Source organism: Oryctolagus cuniculus, chromosome 16, assembly GCF_964237555.1.
Source record: "Oryctolagus cuniculus chromosome 16, mOryCun1.1, whole genome shotgun sequence".
Taxonomy (NCBI): domain Eukaryota; kingdom Metazoa; phylum Chordata; class Mammalia; order Lagomorpha; family Leporidae; genus Oryctolagus; species Oryctolagus cuniculus.
In genome coordinates, this window is record NC_091447.1 from 56,707,462 (window position 1) to 56,714,707 (window position 7,246).

The 7,246-nt window shown below is 47.7% G+C and overlaps 1 pseudogene; it reads right to left on the reverse strand.

The window, feature by feature from the left end:
* Positions 1 to 5,029: 5,029 nt before the first annotated feature.
* LOC100343977 (DNA primase small subunit pseudogene) lies at positions 5,030 to 5,998 on the reverse strand (annotated as a pseudogene).
* Between the last annotated feature and the right edge of the window lie 1,248 nt (positions 5,999 to 7,246).

The window sequence follows — 7,246 nt, forward strand, 5'->3', positions numbered from 1 at the left end:
CACACCGCGCTGGCCCTTGCCGCCTGCACGTCTTCCTTCCATGAGCTGCGTGAGCTGCCACGTGCTGCTCCCAGCTTCCCCATCTCTGAGGGAGGCCTGCCTCCAATGCCTGCCCCCAAGCTGACTCTCTGCCCCGCTGCAGATGCTGTCAGTCAACGAAATGCACCTTTTCCATTGTGCATGTGTGGCTTGGTTTAGGGGAATTTGAGCTTCCTAATAATTTTGACCATAGTCTGTGAGAGAATCCTAGGTGGGGCCAGCAGTGTGGTGCAGCGGGTGAAACTGCCACCTGCCCCACCACCGTCCCCTGTGAGCACCAGTTCAAGTCGTGGCTGTCCCATCCTGGATCCAGCTCCCTGCTCATGTGCCTGGGACAGCACTGGGAGATGGTCCGAGTCCTTGGGCCCACCTCACCTATGAGGGAGACCCAGAGGGAGTTCCCGGCTTTTGGCTTCAGCCTGGCCCAGTGCCGGCTGTTGCTGCCATTTGGGGAGTGGACCAGTGGATGAAAGCTCTTTCCCTTTCATTCTGCAACTCGGCCTTTCAAGTAAGTAAGTAAATAGAAGTAGTTTTTAAAGTAAGAGTAATTGATGAGGAGTAGGAGAGAAAAAAGAGAAACCTGGGGGAAAGTTGGGAAAGGTCATGAGCTTTTCTGAGAAACTGCCAAGTCCGAAGGTTCTGCACAAGTGGCAGCTGAAGCATGGGCCCAGACTACAGGTCAGAGGTGGCCAGTGCCTGAGAGTGACCACAGCTGGGCGGCTGACACCAGGTCAGAACCCCAGCTCCCCAGCGCCTCCCTCCTGGCGTCTGGGCGTGTGAGCACATCCCGAGGCTCCACAGCCTGCTGGGATCTGGACCCAAAGTCAAGTTTACTTATATGCAGCCAAAGAATGTCACATTTGCATCTTGCATCAGCTGAAGATAGAGAGTTATTCACGCTTCCAGAGGAGATTGCACTGGCGAATTTCTAAGCCAAAGGGGAGAGAAACTTAAGGAGCAGGATTGCTCTCTCATTTTGATTGCTGGCCGTGCACTACGCCCTGCTACGTGCAGGGCGCTATGGTGGGTTTCGTGTGTACAGTGCAGATTAAGTGTGTGAGGCTCTTGCTTGGCTAGATGTCAGAATCAGCTGCATGAGACCCTGTACTTGCCTTGATCTCCGCTGCTTTAGAATAACGTTATCGACGCTCTCAATCATTGTCACTTTGTCTAACAGACCCGATAGCAGCTATCAGAAACGATTTCTGTGAAGCACAGAGAAGAAAAACCAGATTAAGTCATTGGGTACGTATAACAAGAGATTTGTTGGAGCTGAGGACAGGAATTTTGCAGCCAAGAACAGAGAGCGACGTGGTGATGACTACGTGCCCACGTGTTCCTCTTTGCTGCTTGGGACCCATGACTGGAGCGCAACGTAAGCATGTAGGATCCTTGGCTCTGGGAAAGCCTTGGGAATTGGCCCTGAAGTTGTTTGGGTTGAAATGAATGCGATGTTTGAGAAGTGCAGTTGGAGTTCCTCTGAGGCTCAGTTGCATGGGAACTGTCCCAGGTGACAGAGGGAAGTGTCGGCTGTGTGAGGAAGTGCCAGCGCTGTTTGAAGTCAGGATTCTCTACAAACAAACATAGGCGGAGCTCTGACTGAAGCCGCTGCTGGTCCTGGCACATGGGCAGGCATTCTGCAGAGCAGGAGTCGGGTCTGGAAGACGAGGGGAAGGAGAGTGGCACGCAGGTCTTCCCACCGCCCTGGAGGAAGGTGGCAGTGTTGGGAGTAGAGGAGCAGGAGCAGGTGGGTGTGGGTGTTAGCCAGCAGGAGGAGGAACTGCCGGAGTCCGATGCAGACACTCTTGCAGGGTACGCAGTGCCTGGGGAACGTCTGTAACCCCACGTACGAGTCTTCAGTGCCTGCACAGAGGAGAAGCTTCCCCTTAAGTCCTGGGGAGGCTGTGCCGATAGCTCTGAATCCGGGAGTGGCTTGATTGCGGTGATGTGTCGTCCACATTTCCATTTGCTCTCTCCTGTTTTAGGAGAAGATTGATAAGATTCTCTGCTAACAGATTTCACTGGATCCTGATCAGATGAGGCCTTGGTGCTGACCTCACCCACCCAGCTGCATTCACGTCAGACTGCTCCTGCTCTTGTCTTTTTCATAGTTGACACACATTTGCTGAGAATTCCACTGGAGTCTCCCACGTGAGTGGCAGGAGCTCACGTACTTGAGCTATCATCTGCTGCTTCCCAGGTGCACATTAGCAGGCAGCTGGACCTGACGTGGGGGGCCAGGGACATGAACAGGCACTTGCATATGAGATGCAGGAAAATGATTTCACGGCTGCCCCCACGCCTGCCCAGTGAAGCCCACCCACAGTTCCCTGCTGGGGGCCCTGCTGGCCATGGCAGCCTGCGTGGACGCCCCCTCAGCCTGGACAGTGCCTTCCTGCTGCACCAGCCTCTCGAGCTTTGCACCAGCTCCCGCTCTCGAGTCAAGCGAGAGTTTCCAGCTCATGCCCCGCCTGAGGAGCCCTGTGCCGGTCCCTGTCAGTGTCACAGAACCTGCAGAGTAGAGCTGATAGTTGGAAAGGCAGTGACCTCACCTCTGGGTAGATGGGAGAACTGCAACATGGGCTTGAGAGGATGGAGAAAGGACAAGTCGTAGTGCAAGAACAGCAAGGCTCCGGGGCTGGCACTGTGGCGTAGAAGGTAAAGTTGCAGCCTATGGTGCTGGCATCCCATATGGGCACTGGTTCAAGTCCCAGCTGCTCCACTTTGTGTCCAGCACTCTGCTATGGCCTAGAAAAGCAGATGGCCCCCGCCCTTGGTCCCCTGCACCCACATGGGAGACCTGGAAGAAACTCCTGGCTCCTGGTTTCGGATTGGCACAGCTCTGGCCATTGCCGCCATTTGGGGAGTGAACCAGTTAATAGAAGACCAATCTCTCTGTCTCTCTGTCTGTCTCTCTCTCTCTGCCTCTGTCTCTCTGGAATTTTGCCTTTCAAATAAATGAATAAATCTTTAAAAAGCCAGCAAGGATTCAATCTCAAAAGGGAAATGCAAAAATCAGTGCATATAAGAGCTTAGGGATACAGACAAATGCGCACAAACAATCAAATACAATAAACAGAAAGTTGTGTTTTACCAAACCAATAACGCAATTTCAGGGCGAATTCAAATCTGTAAAACGCAGGCAATGCTTTGTCCTGGGCCAGTGATGAGATTAATAATCATATATATGGCAATTCTCAATTTAGGCATTGAAAGTGGGAAACTATTTACAGCAATTAGAAGTATTTTCACGTGGAGTTAATGACATTTATCGGTTCCTCCTGCCTTGCCAGTTCTGAGTCTATATGCTTTACACTTACTCATTTCTGCCTCCAAGTCACTGTGTCCTCCCTGTCACTCTGTTTACAATGAGGACACACACAGAGGAATGAGCCAGTCCTGGGGCTACTGAGCCAGTGGCAGGGTGTGTCAGGTCCCTTAACCACTGACCTCAGCTGTTTAATCTCATTGTTATGTGAAAGTGTAGGGAGAGTGAGCAAGAAGCTCTTAGGCTCAGCTAACCCTGTGGCCTTCAACTAAGCAAACAGGTACCAGGTGCTTATCCTCATCCCTGAGAGGCAAACTACAGAATCAACAGATTCAGGACAAATCTCGGACATATTCAAAGTCTGTGGGAGCACTAACAGATTTATGTTAGATAGTCAGAAATGGGAAGAAAAGTGATAGGAACCAAAAATTCAGGTTTAAAAATTACAATTTTACTTAATTAAAAATTAAAGAAGCAGTAATATCAGGAAGAAGCCCCTGTGAAAACTGTGCTGAGAGAGAGAGAGAGAGAGAGAAGGAAAGGGAGAGACTGGGAGACAGAGAGAGAGAGGACACAGAGAGAGGGAGAGAGAGAGAGAGACCTACTGACTAGGGAATAAAAATTCGAATGGCTCATTTGCTAATGGGTTGATTCCATGCATAGAAATTCTTGTCCCCAAGGAGCTACTAGAAATTTTAAGTTGATTTTTAAGAACATGAAATGTAAGTTCAATACACAAAAAACAATTTTATTTTATTTACTTGCAAAAAGCTTTGAAAATGAAAATAAAATAAAACAATAACATTTACATAAGCCACAAGGCATGAAATATGAATAAAATAAATATATAGATTTGCTTACTGAAAACAAAACAGCTGAGAGATTGGAAATGAGTGAGGCGTCTTTAACCATAGATAACACAGTCGTGTGTGTGTGTGGGGAGAGCTGGAGGATTGCTAGTGCAGAAATGCTCAAAGCTGTATGATCGACCGGAGCTCAGTATGAACAATCGACATCCATGACAAATGGACGTCTCCATGACAAAGACAACTGGAGATTCCACTGTCATGACTATGAGGAGGCGAGCACAGAGTGACTCTACAGGGAGAATGCACGGCACGAGGGATGCTTGCTGAGGACATTTGTCCTCATGGCCGCTCCCTATGTGTGCTATGTGTGTGCCTATGTGATACATATATGTGTGTTGTGCATGTATGTGCACATGTGTGTGTGAATGTGGGTATGTACGTCTGTGAATGTACGTGTGTGTGCGTGTGTGTGTGTGCGCGCAAGTATGTTGAACTCGGCCTGAACATACACTCCAGGCATAACCAGCGTAAATGTCTTAAGACTTCAGTACAAAACCCTCACTGACCCAGAAATATGGAGGTAGTATCCGGTGAGCCAAGATGAAAAGGCACGGACACATCACTGCTCACCTGCTGTGCACCACGGCCAGCAGAACCGAGCATTTCGATCTGACATCTTTGTGTAACATTAACTTTGCAAGTTACCTGCAATCCACGTACTCTTCCCTCACACTCCCCTTTGCTAGTCTCAGAATATCTTCTCAACACAAATCACTTCTCAGACAGGGAAATTGTACTTTGAGTGTTAGGATGCACACACAATTCTGCCATATTCATCAAAATGGCTCTGAAGTGTTTGATTGTCAGCTGAAAATGGAAGACAGCCACACTGGTTTGAGGAGTGTTGCTGTCTTCAGAAATCTTTCTGTAAATCACTCTTGAGAAGTTCTCCTTTTTAGGATTTATCAAGGTTTTCAAGAAACTGTTCAAAAACTTGGACGTAAGCTGACAGACTAGAGTTCTTAAGATCTCTGGTTCTGTTTGATAACAGATTCAGCTTCATTCTCTCCTTCCTCTTCGTTGGTGGAAACAGCATCCAGTTCATGGCAAAAGGAGCTCATGGTTGGGACGGCAAATGGATCAAATATACCCACTTATTGTAAAGTAATGGGCACAGAAATGGGACCTGGTTAGGATGCACACTGAAAAGGCTGTTCAGTGACTGACTGATTCCTTTGCTAACAGTGATATCCAGCCATGGAAGACAGTACTGCAGCATGGTCTCCCGCTCCAGCTAGGGCCCGCATTTGTCGTTTTTGGTGTTATTCTGATGGCTGCCTACCATTTTCTTCAAATACTCCCAATGCTGAAGTGAGCTGTGACACTTCTGGAAGCCTTTTGAAGTTCACGTGACTGCTTCAAGATCGAGAGCTAAAATCTTATCCCAGCTTTCTTTATTTTCATATCTTGACCAAGCAAGGCATATTCTTCAAAGCATTTTGTAATTATGTTTATGGATCCTCTGACAAAAAAGGTGAATGTTTTCACTTAGGTGAGCTTTCTTCTTAACATTTTGGCTGTCCTTAACAAGACTCAAACACTCAACTATTCCAGAACATACTACAGAGGAAAATTTCCTAATCAATTCATTGCAGACCCATCAATGAACGCCTCTCCTCCCAGAATACACCCAGAGACGATGCTTAAATCCGCAGTCCTCCTCCCGTGCTCGGTCAGTGATGAGCACGGCCATGGCCACGACGGCCCAGGTCCTGGAACAATTGTCGGTGGAACCACAGCATCTCCTCACATCGTCTTGCTCTGTCGTGTCAACGTCCAACACCAGCTCTTTAACCTGAGCTTGGAAAGCTCCCAACTTCATCCTTGTAGACGTGTACCGGGAGAACATTTTGTTCCAATATCTATTCTTGGACCCCTCCTCCTGAGACCCTGGGACCATCTCTGATGGGACCACCTCTGGGGGGACTCCTAGGAGCTGTTGTTCAGGATAGAAACAAAACCTTTATACTAAGCGGCAGAGCACCTGCCTCCCTTAAAGGGAACATTGCCCACCGTGAGCTTTGTGGTCGAGCTGTGCACACAGGATAGGCATGTGGGGTCTGGTGAACACCCAGAGGTCTCTGCCACCTTGGCACAGAGCACGGTGTCACTGTGACCAGGTGCACACTCAGCACCCAGTCCGCGTAGGGTTGGAAAGCTGTTGGTGGGAGCACAGTCCCCTCCCTGAGGTCCTTGCTGCAGGAGCACTTTGAGGGCGCCCTCTGGAATCTGGGCAAGGAGGCCCTTGCTCTCCTCCTTCTCGGGAAAAGCGTCCCTCCAGAGTGAGCCATGACTCGCAGATGCCTCAGTGCTGGTAGTCTAGCCAAGGGCAGAGGGGCGGCTGCTGAATTCCCTGCCCAGTTCGTCGGGGCTGTGCAGTAAAAGCACTCTAAAAGAGGCTTCAATAAGAAAGTGCACAATTTATTTAATGTCAAGCCTTTCTCAGTTTGTCCAAACGTACTTATGGAAGAATAATTCTGTTATATATTTAGTACACACTATAGAGTAAACCATTAAAATAAATATTTTATTGGACTATATTGCACTGGTTAAGAATGTAAATTTTGAAGCAAATAGATTTGGGTTTATGTTCTCACACTCTGATATAATTGAGCTTTGTAACTGTGGAAACTCAGTAAATCTTCACAGTCTTTCTTCTCCCTTTTTTAAAAATTAAGATTAATAGGACTCATTTGTGAAGTAAATGATGTAAGTATGTAAAGCTTTTAACACCATTTTTGGCAGGAGCATTGCTCAATATGTTATCTCTCATTGTGTGTAAAATCTGAGGGCCTCTCCAACACTGTAATTTTAAAATAAAAAAATTGATCTTAAAGAAATGAAAGGAGTAAGTGAAGCCTGTAAAATGCAAATTTTACTAATTTATTAAATGCAGAATTTTGAGGCTGGGCTCTATATTAAGAGTCTCAATGGAATCTTTATGCAATTTAAGATATACGAATAGTCCCATGCACTCATTTCCTAACAGTGCAGTTGAAAGTAAGAACGACAGATCCCGGTGTGCTCCCTGGACACTGTCGGACGTGACCAAACGCATCCTGTCCTTTCC